Source organism: Poecile atricapillus, chromosome 6, assembly GCF_030490865.1.
Source record: "Poecile atricapillus isolate bPoeAtr1 chromosome 6, bPoeAtr1.hap1, whole genome shotgun sequence".
Taxonomy (NCBI): Eukaryota; Metazoa; Chordata; class Aves; order Passeriformes; family Paridae; genus Poecile; species Poecile atricapillus.
In genome coordinates this window covers 37933782-37951243 of record NC_081254.1, presented here as the reverse complement: position 1 = coordinate 37951243, position 17462 = coordinate 37933782, and the positions used below count along the sequence as shown (strand labels likewise).

Sequence of the window (17462 nt, the reverse complement as noted above, 5' to 3'; positions counted from 1 at the left end):
CAGAGGATATGGAACACACACAGCACAGAGGGTGTGGAATCCACACAGCACAGAGAATATGGAATCCACACAGCACAGAGGATGTGGAACCCACACAGTGCAGAGGATGTGGGATCCACACAGCACAGAGAATATGGAATCCACACAGGACAGAGGATATGGAATCTACACAGCATAGAGAATATGGAATCCACACAGCACAGAGAATATGGAATCCACACAGCATAGAGAATATGGAATCCACACAGGACAGAGGATATGGAATCCACACAGCATAGAGAATATGGAATCCACACAGCACAGAGAATGTGGAATCCACACAGGACAGAGAATATGGAATCCACACAGCACAGAGGATGTGGAATTCACAGAGGACAGAGGGTGTGGGATCCACACAGGACAGAGAATATGGAATCCACACAGGACAGAGGATATGGAATTCACAGAGGATGTGGGATCCACACAGGACAGAGGATATGGAACATACACAGCACAGAGGATGTGGAATCCACACAGCATAGAGAATATGGAATCCACACAGGACAGAGGATATGGAACCCACACAGCACAGAGAATGTGGAATCCACAGAGGATGTGGAACCCACACAGCACAGAGGATGTGGAACTCACAGAGGATGTGGAACACACACAGGACAGGGGATGTGGAACCCACACAGGACAGAGGATATGAAATCCACACAGCACAGAGAATGTGGAATCCACAGAGGATGTGGAACACACACAGGACAGAGAATATGGAATCCACACAGGACAGAGGATGTGGAATCCACACAGCACAGAGAATGTGGAATTCACAGAGGATATGGAACCCACACAGGACAGAGAATATGAAATCCACACAGCACAGAGGATATGGAATTCACAGAGGATGTGGGATCCACACAGCACAGAGGATGTGGAATCCACAGAGGATGTGGAACACACACAGGACAGGGGATGTGGATGCTCAGGAGGGACATCCATCCAGCCCCCAGCACTGCCACGGCTCAGAGACAGCAACCACTGGGAAGATTTTATTTCTACTCTATTTTCATGGAATCACGGGATGGTTACAACACAAAATTCCATTAAAAAGTGCTCAGATTTCCCACCTTTTAACAGCAATCCTGTTGAGGTGGGCAGCAGCGTTGATGGCCCTCAGTGCCTCGCTCTGTCCCTCATGGCTCAGGTCACAGCACAGCGGGCACTGTCCCTCCTGTCCCTCTGCAGCCACGGGATGGGGCTCAGCAGCTCAGGGCAGCTGCAGGGACAGAGCAACAATCAATGAGAACAGCAAAACAGCAACAAAACCGACCTCCACAGCAACACTGTGATTAAAAAAAGCCTGGTTTGAACTCCAAGAGCAAAAGCCTGAATCCATCAGGGAGAAAATGCCGAGGGAGGCAGCTGCTCTGGGGGTATAAAAATGGGATATAAGGCTGGGAGAGGGGCTGGAGTTCAGCAGGGCAGAGCTGCAGAGAGCCAGAAAAATCCTGTGGGATGAGCACTACACATCTACATTGGGGCAGAGGGGAGGAGGGAGGCTGAGACCCAGAGAAACAAGTGGGACAATAAAATGACATTCCTGATATTCATTGTCCAAACCAAGGTGGTACCAACAGTCTCAGTCCTGCTGTTTCTCAGGCTGGTGCCTGACTTTGTAGCCTGGAAGTTTCTATAAAAAGAAACATGTTTGGTTGGGCAAAGAAATAGAAATAAATTAAATTTTAAAGATATTGCCTGAAAAATCTGTAACATGAGTAGGTGCTCTTTGCATTTAAGATTCTTGCTGCTTTGTGGAAGCAGACACAACACACCAGTGGACATTTAAAACCCTCTTTACTGATAAAAAATGGGGCAGCCCATAGCCACGGGCACAGAGCTGTACCTGCTGCAGTGAATGAGGCTTTTGTGCACATTATGATTATTTTCTTAGAGGATTCCCTCCAAAGGCAGAGGCAGTGTGAGCCAGGTTAGCTCACAACCTGAGGAAATGAGAAACAACAACCAACAAGCTTTAACTGCTTCCACATGAATGGCAGACAAATCCTAATTTGAATGGTACAGGGATTTGAGAGAGTAATTGCTAACAGGATTCTTTTTGACAGATGAGGGCTGAGAGAATTTACATTTGTGTGCTTACAGAAAAGGAGACTGGGGAGCTGGTACCGTGGAGCAGGGTTCAGTGGGTGAGAATCCTGTCTGAGGTCGATTTGTAGAACTACAGATCCTGATATTTACAGCATTGCAGCTCTTTAATTTTCTTTAAAACATTACAAAGGCTTAATGGTACGAATTGACACATTTCATGCCAAGCATCTTTAGATCTTTGAAACCCAGCTCCTGGCCCCACACAGGACAGTCCAGGAGTGAGCACTGTGCCCTCTGAACCCTCTGAGAGATGCCCAGGGGCCCGAGGGGGCGATGGTGGAGGATCCTTGGGGAGCAGAGGGGACACAAACACGGCCAAGGAGCGATGCTGGGCACGGCAGAGCTCAGCCCTGGCAGCTGCCCCAGCCAGCAGGGACGGACACACCGGGCTGTCACCCCCAGGGAAGGATGGAAATGGGACTGCAGGGAGAAGGGCAGCTGCCAGTGCCAGCCACCGTGTGCAGGGCCACAAGAGCCATTGTGGGAGGCTCTGAAAGCCGAGCCTGTGCCCCAGCAGTGCCTGCCACAGCCACCCCCAGCAGCCAGCTGGAGCTGGGGCCAGGCCAGGCTCCAGAGAATATTTATCCCAAACAGCAGGGGAAGCAGCCCATGGACACACTCCCCAGCCAGCAGTGTGTGCTGAGCCAGAGACTGGCAGGACAAGGCTGATCCTGGGCTGAGGGCACAGGGAAGCTCTGCTGTCACCCTGGGGACACATGGGGACATTGGAGACCAGCACTGAGCACGGGGACAGGGCAGCTCCCCCTCCCCACGGCGCTGGGCACACCAGACATTTCCTGGAAAAACAGGCACCTGCTCTTGCCTTTATTTTTCCAATGAATTACATAGAAGGGGCAGCTATCAGACAGATCACCTTAATAGAACAGAAAGGTCATCACATTTTTGATGCTGGGAGAAGAGGTTATGCATCTGATTCCTGGCACGTTTGATATTGAAAACAGCATCAATAATGCATCAGAGCTGCCTTGAGCAGGGCTCAGCACTCCCTGTGCCTCCTGACTGGCAATTCAGACATCAACACTAATTGGGAAATGTATTTTCTAGGTAGTAGTTGCTGAAATGAATGTTTCACCACGCTTAAAAATAAGTGAATTAATCCCTACCCAGGGTACCAATATTTGAAAGCAGAACATTGCTCTTATAAATATGGAACATTTCCAATGTCTGCCACAGCCTGTGAGCACTGGTGTTCTCTGTTTTTGACAAATTGTTCTGATTAATTACTTTAAACAAACCCCTTTGAGCCTCTGGTGCACCTTGAAATAAAATAATAGAAAGACAATGTAATACTGTTCATGGCTGAGTTCCCACTTCCTCGTATGAGTAATATCCATGTTCCATTTAGGATTGCACCAGCCTGTAGGTCCAAATGCAAGAAAATGAGTTTTCCTCTGAAAAGGAACTTCCTGCTAAGCCAATGCAATCTTGTCCCATGCTGGAGCTGTGCTTGGGGCTTTATCCATGTAAACATTTGTCATATATCCATATAAACAGTGTATCACTCATTCATGCAAGGTGAGAAGGAAACCTGTCAGAAACTGCCTGGGAAAAGGAGTGAGCAGGTAGCTGAGATCAAGAACAATGGCCAAGACACAAATTATCCTGTACACAGGGTTCTGCTGTGCATTTCCTTCACATGCAGAGCCACAGAATCCAACCCTGGAATCCCTGGGGCTGGAAAATCCCTCCCAGCCCAGGCAGTGCCAGCCCTGCCCCATCCCCAGCGTGTCCCCACCCAGAGCCCTGAGTGCCACCTCCAGCAATTCCTGGGACACCTCCAGGGATGGGCACTGAACCCTCCCTGGGCACTGCCAAGGCCTGAGCTCCCTTTCCATGGGGAAATTCCTGCTGCTGTCCCCCCTGAGCCTGCCCTGGGCATCCTGAGCCCGTTCCCTCTCCTCCTGTCCCTGTTCCCTGCGAGCAGATCCCAAATCCCCCCGGCTGTCCCCTCCTGCCAGGGACTTGTGCAGAGCCAGAAATTCCCCCTGAGCCTCCTTTGCTCCAGCCTGAGCCCCTTCCCAGCTCCCTCAGGAATTCTCCAGCCCCTTCCCAGCTCCCTCAGGAATTCTCCAGCCCCTTCCCAACTCCCTCAGGAATTCTCCAGCCCCTTCCCAGCTCCCTCAGGAATTCTCCAGCCCCTTCCCAGCTCCCTCAGGAATTCTCCAGCCCCTTCCCAGCTCCCTCAGGAATTCTCCAGCCCCTTCCCAGCTCCCTCAGGAATTCTCCAGCCCCTTCCCAGCTCCCTCAGGAATTCTCCAGCCCCTTCCCAGCTCCCTCAGGAATTCTCCAGCCCCTTCCCAGCTCCCTCAGCCCCTCCTGGGGCTCCAGTCCCTTCCCTGCCCTGGACATTCTATGAGGATTCTTTTTTCCTGTGCTGTTTAGATTGAGACTAATTTGATAAAGTTATTTTTTAAAAAATACAAGCAGTGTTTGTGACTCAACCCAGATTCCAAAGAGGCACATCTGACTCGTGCTGAGGAAGTTGCAGGCTCCCCACACTGCAGTTAATGCACCCTGGAACCTGCAGCCGGCTGGTGGAGAGCAAGTCTCCATCTCCAGAAGGGAAATTAATAACCAAAATTGCCTCCTGGTGTGAAGTAAGCTCTGAAACCTGTCTCTCATGAAATAACATCTGCTTTAGACTCAAAATAATTGCTCCCCTCACCCCCCAGCCCTGACATCTCTGCAGATGGAAGTCTAGCTCAAGTTTTGCCGAGGATTAGATCAATTCCAGCAGCAGCTGTAACAGACACACGTCAAATCCCGACTGACCTGAATTTTATCTCAAAGATTAATCCTTCCACCGCTGTTGGCTTTAACTCATTGATGGTGGATCATGTCCTTTGTAAGCTCTACATTTGCAGGCTCCCCTTGTGTGTGAAGTCACCCATTTGTGCCACAGCCAGGACCAAAAGCCCATCCTCTGGTTCTTCATCCAAAGGTCTACACAGGCTCCTCGGCTTTTCTTTTAAGTGCACACCATAGATGGGGGTCAATTATGAAGTTAATTATGGTGTAGTGGTTTAGCTTCATAATTGACAGTCCCAATAATTTATAGGGAACCCCTGGAGCTGTGCCAGGGGGGTTTAGGTTGGATTTAGGGAAAGCTTCATGCCCAGAGGTGCTGGCACTGCCCAGGCTCCCCAGGGAACGGGCACCGAGGCTCTCAGAGCTCCAGGAGCCTTTGGACAGAGCTCCAGGGGTGCACAGGGGGATTGTTGAGGGGTCTGGGCAGGGACAGGGGCTGGGCTGATCATCCTTGGGTCCCTCCCAGCTCAGGACAGTGTCTGAATGCGATACTGGCAGACACAGCTGCTGCTAAATCCCAACAGGGACATTTTAAAGCAGGACACCTGTTTAACTGTGCAACTCTAAGGGCTAATTTGCAGAGAGAGCAATAATTAATTAAAAACAAGTGAGCAGGTAGGAAAGTAATTTCTCCTTTTTCTCAGCTAACCCCCAATATTTAAGGTACAAAAATCCATTGGAGTTTCCGCAATAAACTCCAATAACACACCCATCCACATTATCCATTAAATTAGAACAACTCAGCTTAATTTGGGGAGGACTATCAGTGAGGAATGTATTTCAGAGCCAATTGCAAGAGTTTAATAGCATGTCACTGTGTTACCCTGCTCACAAACAAGCTGTTAGAGCAATGCCATCCCTTCTCCCAAGGAATTCATGCCTGTATAATTAACTAAATCAACTGTAACACAGATGGCATCGCACCATCCAAAAGCACTTGATGGAAACGCTTTAAGCATGTTATTAACATCCCTAAATAACTATTTAATGCTACCTCTCCAGCCCTCTTCGGCACCAACACACAACACAGCTGGATTTGAGGATGGAAAAGGCAGTGTTTAATTGCTACACTCTTATAAAAGATTTTCATTTCTTGGATTTATTCAATTTATAAATGAGCTTGAAAAATAACAGACTCAACAGTGGCAACAAAACCACTGCGCTTTGGGTTTCAGAATTAAGGTTAATTTCCAGACTGACTCACCATCATTGAATTCAGCTGTGAGGAACTGGGCAGCAGGAAAAGATCCTGATGGGAATAGGAACCTTTCTTTAGGCTGATCCAGACTATCCAAAAATTACATTTCTATTTGACAGTGTGTTTTACTTCTCAGTATGTGTGTGCCCAGCTCTAAACCAAGATAAAATTTGACATTTCACAGCAACAGACAAGAATTTGAATGGGAAGTCGATTAATCTCCCAAATGCAAACAGTTGGGAGATGTCCATCAGGCTCTAGTGAAAAGCTGTTCCTGCAGCCTGAAAAAACCGAGGATCAGATTATTTCAAACCTGATTTTTCATTGCTAAATATCCTGCTTTAAGTGACCTTTTTGTGACACTCGCTGCGAGTCTCCTCCCTGATGCCAGCCCAGCTCTGCCCTGTTACCACACAGCAAAGGTGAGCCTGGGCTCAGAAACACAGGAACAGCAGTGAATAAACGCAAATTGTGGTGTGCAAAGGAAGCAGGAGCGTGCCCAGAGGGGCTGGGGATGTGCTGGGGGTGGTACCCACCGGGGGCAGTGCCAGGGATTCCCACCTTTCCCGTCCCAGCAGCATCCTCTGGGGCAGGGGCTGGCAGCAGGAGCTCTCCTGGATCAGCCCAGCCCTGCAGAGCGCTCTCAGCTGGGAAGATGCTCCTGGGGAACACCAGGAGGGCTTTAGGGACACTCTGGGGACAGAGCTGCATCAGAGAGACACCTCACTGCTTTCACCAGGATGAGCTTCCAGCACAGAGATCGTTGGGCAGGTAAAGAGAGAGATCTCATCCAGAGATGGAAAATGAGTTCAGAACATGGAAATGGATAAACTGAGATCCAGGGGCAGCCCCAGCTGCTCTGGGCACCTGTGCCAGGGCCTGCCCACCCTGCCAGGAACAATTCCTGCCCAAAATCCCATCCAGCCCTGCCCTCTGGCACTGGGAGCCATTCCCCCTTCTCCAGTCCCTCCAGGCCCTTTCAAAGTCCCTCTCCAGCTCTCCTGGAGCCCCTTTAGGCAGTGGCTAAATAAATATTTCCAGCTATAAAGAAAAAATGCACTATAAAAAGAATTTTATAACAAAAGCAGCCCCTGAAAGATGATCGAATAAAATCCTGAAAGCAAAATGTCTTCCCAGACAGGTGAGCCAGAAACCCTGACCAAACTGGCAGAACAAAGCTTGTGTTTTCCAGAGGAGAGACAGAGCAACAGGTGGGCAGGAAAAGGCTGCAGGCACATGGGAAAGAGCTCAGAGAGCAGTGGGAATCACTGGTGTGGCACCAGCCAAGCCCTGTGCCCGTGGGGGTATCGAGGCACGGCTCCCCAGGCACGGAGGTGACCCCGTGCCCTTGGCCAGGGCAGCTCTGCCAGGAGGGCTCTGCACGCACCACATGCACACGGCTGGGGACTCTGCAGCTGTAATCTGACTGGGTAAAGCTGATTTGATCTGAAATGCTGCATGAACCTTGGCTGTCAGCTTGGCTGACACCACTGCCCTGCACTGAGCCCATCTGGGGAGGGCTTGAGGGCTCCTTGCACCACGGCAGACCCAGAGCCCAGGGGAAGGAAAGGCTGCTTCACCCTCACTTTAACATCTGAAGCCCAAGGATCCCAGGCTGAAGAAGCTGCTCAGAGCAGCTGGGGCTGCCCCTGGATCCCTGGCAGTGCCCAAGGCCAGGCTGGACATTGGGGCTGGAGCAGCTGGGACAGGGGAAGGTGTCCCTGCCATGGCTGGGGTGGGGTGGGTGGGATTTGGGGTCCCTCCCAACCTAAAGCAGTCTGGGATTCTATGATCCACCTCACTGGGAAAGTCTTATTTTCAACACAAGAGCTCTGTAACATTTTTTATTTTTTTTTACCAAGACTAAGAACAAATAGGAAAAAAAGAAAAAAAAAGGGGGAAAAAAGGAACTTGGACAGCTGCCTCTGCTTGCCCTCTCCATTGGGCCACTAGAATTGACTTCCTATTAGTTCACCTAACACTTCAGAGTTCACCCCTGAGGCCAAGTGACTCATTCCCAAGTGGCACCTCCTGGCTGATGCCTCCTCTCAGGGAACCCCCTCCCCTGCAGGAATCTCCCCCTCAGGGACTCATGCAGATAATCAGGAAAAGCACCAGCCCTGCTCTTCCGTGTGAAATGCGCCACATAAAGAAGCAGGAAAACATTCCCACCAACGCCTCCCTTTACAGGCTGGAGAAGCTGCAGAGGAGCCCTTTCCTGGATACTGGGTCAGTGTGGCAGCTGGGTAATCTGGGATTGGAGCTCAGCATCCTCCAATCCTTCATCCCTCTGCATCCCCTCCTTCAGGGAAAGGGGCTTTGGCAGCGGCTGATCCTCAGCCCAGGGCTGTGTGCTGGGTCCAGGAGCAGCCAGGGTGCCTGAGGGGCTGCTCCTGCATCCTGCTGGGGTGTGTGGGGTGTGTGGGGTGTGTGGGGTGTGTGGGGTGTGATGTGGGGGGTGTGTGGGGTGTGTGGGGTGTGTGGGGTGTGATGTGGGGGGTGTGTGGGGTGTGTGGGGTGTGTGTGATGTGTGTGATGTGTGTGATGTGTGTGATGTGTGGGGTGTGTGGGGTGTGTGGGATGTGTGGGATGTGTGGGGTCTGTGGGGTGTGTGGGATGATGTGTTGGGTCTGTGGGGTGTGTGGGATGATGTGTGGGGTGTATGGGATGTGTGGGATGATGTGTGGGGTCTGTGGGGTGTGTGGGATGATGTGTGTAGGATGTGTGGGGTGTGTGGGGTGTGTGGGATGATGTGTGGGGTCTGTGGGATGTGTGGGGTGTGTGGGATGTGATGTGTGGGCTGTGTAGGATGTGTGGGGTGTGTGCCAGGCCATCCTCGGGCACTGAGCGAGGCTCTGCAGCTCTGGGTCCCTGGAGGGGCAGCACTGGCTGCAGCAGAGCCTGTGGCTGCTCTGCCCGGGGTCACCGGAGCCTGGATGGAAACGATGCCCATTGCCAGGGCTCAGGGCAGCCAGGGGAGAAGCACATGCCCAGGAAACCCTGCCCAGACACTGCCAGCAGGCAGAGGGGCTGGGAAATGTGGGCAGTGCCTGGGGCAGCAGAGAGACCTCAGTGAATGCTGGCACGGGGAGGGGGAGCTGAGGATGGAAATGTGGATCTCAGGCTCACAGGGACACTCCAGGCTCGGACACTCCTGCGATTGACTGCCCAAGAGCTGTGGAATCACAGAATATCTGAGCTGGATGGGACCCACAGGGACCACTGAGCCCTGCTCCAGGCCCAGGCAGGGCACCCAACCATCCCACCCTGCACATCCCTGCCAGGACCTGAGCGATGCCACGTGTAACAAACTCCAGCCACAATGGGGATCAAAACAAAGGAGTCACTGCTCCAGGAGGAGATTCCCAGCTGTGAGCTCCAAGGCCCAGAGCTGGCACTGTTTGCTGTTCTGGTGACCTGGTAAAGGACATAATGACCTGCAGATAACAGAGGATTATGTAGGTCAATCAGGAAAGAGGACAAGGCAGGCAAAAAAAAACAACAAAAAAAAAAAACCCAACCAAACAATAACCTCAAACTAGAAAAAATAGGTAACTTAGCAACATGAAATTCAATCCATGAAAGTACAAGATAATCTACATTAAAAAATACAATTTGACATATCCTGCACACAGAGATTTAGGAGGAAAGATCAAGTCATCACTGAGGACATCTGTTGTGCACACAGCAATGTAAATGAGGCATTACAGTGGCAGGAGATGTGAAATCAGAGGAAAAGCACTATGATGCTGCAGAAAGCTAAATGGTAGGCACTCAATATACTCAAATTCTCCTAAATGAAATAAAATAGGTGTGACCAGGTGATAAAAGAGACAGGAGCTGTGATTTTTTTGGAAGGTGCATTGAACAGGAAGTTATTAAATGATTGATTCTGTGTAGATGAAAAAGATGTTTCAGTTACTTTTCTGTACTAATGCAAGAACAAGAAACCACCCTGTGGGCACTGGCAGGAAATTAAAGGATTGTTCTGGTGGAAAGATGAATCTTTGACTTGGGATCACACAGCACAAACCCTGGCAGCAGCTGCCCATCGTTCTGCTGTTCCTGGGGTCAAAACACCACCGGCCAGGTTGAACAGGGGAGGAAAATGCAGGAGCTGAGTCCCTGGTGCTGGAGGCACCCAGAGCAGCCAGCACAGGTCAACTCCTCCAGCCCAATCCAGCCTGGCCTGGCCCAGCTCAGAGCCCAGTCCAGCCCAGTCCAACCCAGCCCAGTCCAGTGTAGTCCAGCCCAGCCCAGCCCAGCTCAGCCCAGCCCAGCCCAGCCCAGCCCAGCCCAGCTCAGCCCAGCTCAGCCCAGCCCAGCCCAGCCCAGCCCAGCCCAGTGTAGTCCAGCCCAGCTCAGCTCAGCTCAGCTCAGCCCAGCTCAGCTCAGCCCAGCCCAGCCCAGCCCAGTCCAGTGTAGTCCAGCCCAGCTCAGCCCAGTCCAGCCCAGTTCAGCCCAGTCCAGCTCAGCCCAGCCCAGCCCAGCCCAGTCCAACCCAGCCCAGCCCAGCTCAGCTCAGCCCAGCCCAGCCCAGCCCAGCTCAGCCCAGCCCAGCTCAGCCCAGTTCAGCCCAGCCCAGCCCAGTCCAGTCCAGTGTAGTCCAGCCCAGCCCAGTTCAGCCCAGCCCAGCCCAGTTCAGCCCAGCCCAGTTCAGCCCAGTTCAGCCCAGCCCAGCTCAGCCCAGCCCAGCTCAGCCCAGCCCAGCCCAGCCCAGCCCAGCTCAGCCCAGCTCAGCCTAGCCCAGCCCAGCCCAGCCCAGCTCAGCCCAGCTCAGCCTAGCCCAGCCCAGCTCAGCCCAGCTCAGCCCAGCCCAGCCCAGCTCAGCCCAGTTCAGCCCAGCTCAGCTCAGCCCAGCCCAGCCCAGCCCAGCCCAGCCCAGCCCAGCCCAGCCCAGCCCAGCCCAGCCCAGCTCAGCCCAGCTCAGCTGCAGCAGGCAGGGCAGGCCAGCACGGGCACGGCCGGGTCTCTGCACTCTGCCCTTGCAGGAGACTCTTGTCCTTCTCAGTTATTTATTTCTGGACTGAGATCGCAGCTCCTGCTCTGGTTTTGGCGGTGCAGAGCCAGAGGAACGGGACAGCGCCGGTGACACAGCCTGGGACAGCCCTGCTGGGCCACCAGGACAGGGAAGGAGCCCAGAGGCTCAGGAGTGGGGACAAGGGGAGGAGAGGCCCCAGCTGAATTCTGCAGCCTCAAGTGGCACCAGGGGAGGTTTAGGTTGGAGATCAGGGGAAATTTCTACACAGAAGGGGTTGTCCAGTCCTGCCAAGGGCAGTGATGGAGTCACCATCCCTGGAAGTGTTCCAAAAATGCAGATGTGGCACTTAGGGACACGGCTGAGAGGTGAACGTGGTGGTGGTGTGGGGCAGTAGTTGCATCTGATGACCACCAAGGGTTTCTTTTTCAGCTTTATCAGTTCTGTGATTCTGTGAGTCCATGATTCAGCTCCATCCCCAGGGATGTCAGCTCAGGCCACACTGACCTGCCGTGGTCAGGCAGATGGAGATTGGCTGATTGCCCAGGGATCAGCAACATCACAGCTCCTAAAGGCACCCAGTTTTTAAAACTTTTTAAAAGCTTATTAAAAAGCACAAGGAAAACATGTCTAACAATAATAACAACTTCAGATTGTCTTTAAAAAACAAATCTGCAATTGAAATGACCACAAATACACTGGAAATAGCAGCCCAAGAGCGTTTTCCTGTCTAGATAATACATATCTGGCAGCATTTCAACAGAACTAGAATGACTTTCAAGTGTCAAATGTTACATTTTAGCTCAGGAAATGCTCCCGTGTCCCGTTCTACCTGCAGCCTCTCTCCTGAACGGGAACCCTCTGCCTTTCCCTCAGCAATCCCAGCTCCCTCCTCCCCGTGCCGATTCCTCTGGATCTGACAGCCAGACCTGCGGGCTCCAGGAGATGAGGAAGCTGCAGGAAAGGAGGAGCCCGAGCAGAGCACGGAGGTGCGGGCCGGGCTGTCACTGCAGCAGGAGCCCGGGCAAAGGCTGCAGCAGCCGGGCCTCGGCTGAGGAGGGTTTGTGATGGGAGGAGAACGGGGAACAGCTCCGGTACAGCCTCGGCTGAGGAGGGTTTGTGATGGGAGGAGAACGGGGAACAGCTCCGGTACAGCCTCGGCTGAGGAGGGTTTGTGATGGGAGAGCCGGGATCAGCTCCGGTACAGCCTCGGCTGAGGAGGGTTTGTGATGGGAGAGCCGGGATCAGCTCCGGTACAGCCTCGGCTGAGGAGGGTTTGTGATGGGAGAGCCGGGAACAGCTCCAGTACAGCCTCGGCTGTGGAGGGATTGTGATGGGAGGAGAACGGGGAACAGCTCCGGTACAGCCTCGGCTGAGGAGGGTTTGTGATGGGAGGAGAACGGGAAACAGCTCCGGTACAGCCTCGGCTGAGCAGGGTTTGTGATGGGAGGAGAACGGGGAACAGCTCCGGTACAGCCTCGGCTGAGGAGGGATTGTGATGGGGATGAGAGCCGAGATCAGCTCCGGTACAGCCTCGGCTGCGCTGCCAGCGGCGCGGAGCTCCGGTACAGCCCCGGCCCGGCCCCGGCACAACTGCCCCTGACACCGGCACGGTACAGAACCGGCACCGGCCCGGTACAGAACCGGCACCGGCACAACTGCCCCTGACACCGGCACGGTACAGAACCGGCACCGGCCCGGTACAGGCCCGGCCCCGGCACAACTGCCCCTGACACCGGCACGGTACAGAACCGGCACAGGCCCGGTACAGGCACAACTGCCCCTGACACCGGCCCGGTACAGAACCGGCACAGGCCCGGTACAGGCCCGGCAGGGCCCAGCAGAACTGTCCCTGGCACCAGGCATCGGTCCCCGGCCGCTCGGGCCGCTCCGTGCATTGCCGGCCCGCACAGGCTCGCTCCCGCACAGGCTCGCTCCCGGCCAGGCTCGTTCCCGCACACCGAGCCCGTTCCCGCACACCGAGCCCGTTCCCGCACACCGAGCCCGTTCCCGGCCAGGCTCGTTCCCGCACACCGAGCCCGTTCCCGCACACCGAGCCTGTTCCCGCACACCGAGCCTGTTCCCGCACACCGAGCCCGTTCCTGCACACCGAGCCCGTTCCCGCACACCGAGCCCGTTCCCGCACACCGAGCCCGTTCCCGCACACCGAGCCCGTTCCCGGCCAGGCTCGTTCCCGCACACCGAGCCCGTTCCCGCACACCGAGCCTGTTCCCGCACACCGAGCCTGTTCCCGCACACCGAGCCCGTTCCTGCACACCGAGCCCGTTCCCGCACACCGAGCCTGTTCCCGCACACCGAGCCCGTTCCTGCACACCGAGCCCGTTCCCGCACACCGAGCCCGTTCCCGCACACCGAGCCCGTTCCCGCACACCGAGCCCGTTCCCGCACACCGAGCCCGTTCCCGCACACCGAGCCCGCTCCGTGCCCTCGCCCCGGGATGCGCCCGCATCTCCCGGCACGGCCGTGCCAGCCCCGCGCTGCGAGGCAGCGGTGCCGCCGCACGTTCCCGCGGAGGAGCCCGACTTACAGAGCACCTGAAGGAGGTTTAAAAGATCGTCTGGGGCGAGAAAAGCCCCCGGGCAGGATCCCGGAGCGCCGCGGCTCAGCCCTGCTCCAACTCCGGCAGCGCGCTGCGCTTGTCACGGCTCCAGCTCCGAGCGGCTGTGACTCAGCAAACGGAGCAGCTTTTTATTTTTCAGATGGAACTTACCAAACCGTGCCAATATTACGGGGAGGATCTGCTTCCTGCAGCCGCTGCTCTGCCAGCCTCTCCCGAGGTATTTCCACTGAGCCCTCCCCATCTGGTTACGTTACGACAACAGGAAACGGTGTCTTGGGCGAAAAAAAAATCAAATGCAAAGCCTGCATGGGAAGCGGGCTGGGAGAGGAAGGAGACACTCGCAGCCTCCACCTGCGCTGATGGAAAAGCGAAGGTGACGTCTCGGTGCCAGCCTGGGAGCCGGGCACCGCATCCCGGGACAGCGGGGACCAGGGATGGCGAGTGTCCCCCGAGCGGGGCTGGCTCCGGGAGGATCCCCCGGCCTTTCCACCGCCTGGAGGGTCCCCCTGCACGGGATCCGGCGGGGAAGGAGCTCCTCAGCCCGAGCACAGCCGACCCCACCGGCTCCCCGCGCTCTGCCCTGCCCGCAGCACCGGGGAACGGCCCCGGGACCTCGGCTGGGCTCAGCTCTGGAGCTGCGATCCGACTGTACCCGTGAGCCTGCCCGCTGGACAGAACCACCGAACCGGCTGGACAGAACCACCGAACCGGCTGGACAGAACCACCGACCCGGCTGGACAGAACCACCGAACCGACTGTACCCGTGAGCCTGCCCGCTGGACAGAACCACCGACCTGACCCGGCTGGACAGAACCACCGAACCGGCTGGACAGAACCACCGAACCGACTGTACCCGTGAGCCTGCCCGCTGGACAGAACCACCGACCCGGCTGGACAGAACCACAGACCCGGCTGGACAGAACCACCGACCCGACCCGGCTGGACAGAACCACCGACCCGGCTGGACAGAACCACCGAACCGGCTGGACAGAACCACCGATCCGACTGTACCCGTGAGCCTGCCCGCTGGACAGAACCACCGAACCGGCTGGACAGAACCACCGAACCGGCTGGGCAGAACCACCGAACCGGCTGGACAGAACCACAGACCCGGCTGGACAGAACCACAGACCCGGCTGGACAGAACCACAGACCCGAGCTGACTGGACAGAACCACAGACCCGACCTGGCTGGACAGAACCACAGACCCGACCCGGATGGACAGAACCACAGACCCGAGCTGACTGGACAGAACCACAGACCCGGCTGGACAGAACCACCGACCTGACCCGGCTGGACAGAACCACAGACCCGGCTGGACAGAACCACAGACCCGACCTGACTGGACAGAACCACAGACCCGACCTGACTGGACAGAACCACAGACCCGAGCTGACTGGACAGAACCACAGACCCGGCTGGACAGAACCACAGACCCGACCCGGCTGGACAGAACCACCGAACCGGATGGACAGAACCACAGACCCGACCTGACTGGACAGAACCACAGACCCGACCCGGATGGACAGAACCACAGACCCGGCTGGACAGAACCACAGACCCGACCCGACTGGACAGAACCACAGACCCGACCCGGCTGGACAGAACCACAGACCTGGCTGGACAGAACCACAGACCTGGCTGGACAGAACCACAGACCTGGCTGGACAGAACCACAGACCCGGCTGGACAGAACCACAGACCCGAGCTGACTGGACAGAACCACAGACCCGACCCGGATGGACAGAACCACAGACCCGGCTGGACAGAACCACAGACCCCACCTGACTGGACAGAACCACAGACCCGGCTGGACAGAACCACAGACCCCACCTGACTGGACAGCCTGCAGCTGCCCCTGGGCCAGCCTGGGCTCCAAGAGCTCAGCAGCAGCAGCTGCCCCACCCCACGGGGTCCCCGTGTGTCCCCAGGCTGTGACACAGCCCCACACGTGCACAGGTGGCCCCACAGGTGCCGCACACACAGCTCCAGGCCCGGCACTCGGGTCGGACACACGGACACTGTCCTGTCCTGCTCAGCCCTGCCCAGGACAGGAGAAACGGGAATGATCAGCCTGTTCCTATGGACAGGGAAAGCTGGAAGTCACTTCCAGAAGGATCCAGGCCAGAAGTGCTCCAGAATCCAGCCTGTGACAGATCAGCAAACACATCCTTTAATTACAGAAAGCTTTTCCCTTCGATTTTTTAATTAGAAGCAAGAATGCAGATGCCATTTACATAAAAGGACTGTCTTGTTTTCCTTCCTGTGCTGGCACCACCGAATCCCAAACACATCCTACAAATTTCTGTGGATTTAATAAAGTCCCCAAGGTTACAGAGCTTCTGACCATCAGGTTTTGGGATTCAGGGTGTTCCAGCAGCAGCCTAAAGCTGGTGCAGAAGAGATACAGGAGACATACATATAGAAGAGATATATACAGAATTCTGACACCTCTGCAGACATAAATCTGTTCAAACCACTGAAATATTAGAGACCATCAGGGGCAGATTTCAGGTGTGAACCAATGAACAGCATCTTCTTTAAAAAGATAAATACAAGCTGCAGTTCAGAGTTTTAGAATGGATTTAATGAGTGAATGAGTAAGAAAGCAGAAGAATGAAATTTTCATGTCATGCAGGAGACATGAGGTGAATACTTGAATACAAAAATAATAAAACAGAAAAAAAAAAAACCAATATTAGCCTGAAGCACTAGAGAATCCCAATTTAAAAGAGCCTCCAAAGCCCCAGGAGAGCAGGGCTGGCTGAGCTCACTGCAGCTCCGTGCACTGGCTCCAAAGGGAAGGGGGGCACCAGCCCCGACCCCCCAAGGACAGAATCCACCAGACTGCCCCAAATTTCACACCAGCAGCCCCTGTGGGAGCGGGACACGGAGCCCAGGAAAGGCTGGGACCTCTCCATCACAAACCCAGCCGTTTGTTTCAGCAGTCTGACTCTTGTATTTGTTACATCCTTAAAATCCCAGCTCGGTTTGGGTTGAAAAGGAATTGAAGCTGCTCTCTCTGCACCCCAGCCATGGCAGGGACACCTTCCCCTGTCCCAGGAGCTCCAGCCCCAGTGTCCAGCCTGGCCTTGGGCACTGCCAATCCCTGCCGTGGGCACCTTCCAACAGAGCAGGAGATAAACGGGAGGGAATGGAAACAAAACAGCGAGTTTTGAGCTGAGCAGAGCCTTTCAGTGCTCCAGGTGTGCCCTGTCCTGCCCTTCACTCCAGGGCAAGGCCTGTCCCCAGCAGGATCCCTGCACAGCTCCTCTCTCTCCTCCCAGGAAAACACAACTTTCTCCCCTGGCAAGCGGGCTGGTAGCCAAAGGGATTTTACAAACAAACATCCTCGGGAGCAGCATCCCCAGCGCAGCCTGCCAGCCCTGCCGTTGCCATGGAGGCCGAGCCCGCTGCTCTTCTGCCTTCTCCTGTTTAAAAAAAGGCCAACAACTGCTGCAGATCAGTGACTGAGCTTTCCAGGCAGCTCTGCCAGGCTGCAGCACAAGGCACTGCCTGACACACAGGATCACAGAATGGTTTCACTTGGAAAATCAGTGCCAGCCCTGCCCCATCCCCAGCGTGTCCCCAGCCCAGAGCCCTGAGTGCCACCTCCAGCAATCCCTGGGACACCTCCAGGGATGGACACTCCATCCTCACACAGCTGCTGTGGCCAACTTTGCTGCCTGGAGCATTTTTTGATGATTTTTTTTTATTATTTTTTG

General features: G+C 55.0%; 1 protein-coding gene across 17 annotated transcripts in view; it reads right to left on the bottom strand.

Annotated features, from left to right (window-relative positions):
- Window positions 1-17462, bottom strand: part of JAKMIP3 (Janus kinase and microtubule interacting protein 3) — a 69027-nt gene that overhangs the window by 42748 nt on the left and 8817 nt on the right. For 14 of the 17 annotated variants that reach the window (XM_058841644.1, XM_058841648.1, XM_058841649.1 and 11 more), the window contains exon 2: window positions 1113-1261. The gene's annotated coding sequence lies outside the window, so the exon portion shown is untranslated. Of the gene's footprint in view, window positions 1-1112; window positions 1262-13704; window positions 13844-13887; window positions 13939-17462 lie in introns of those variants that run through there. The other 3 variants (XM_058841647.1, XM_058841646.1, XM_058841645.1) reach the window with 3 other exon arrangements.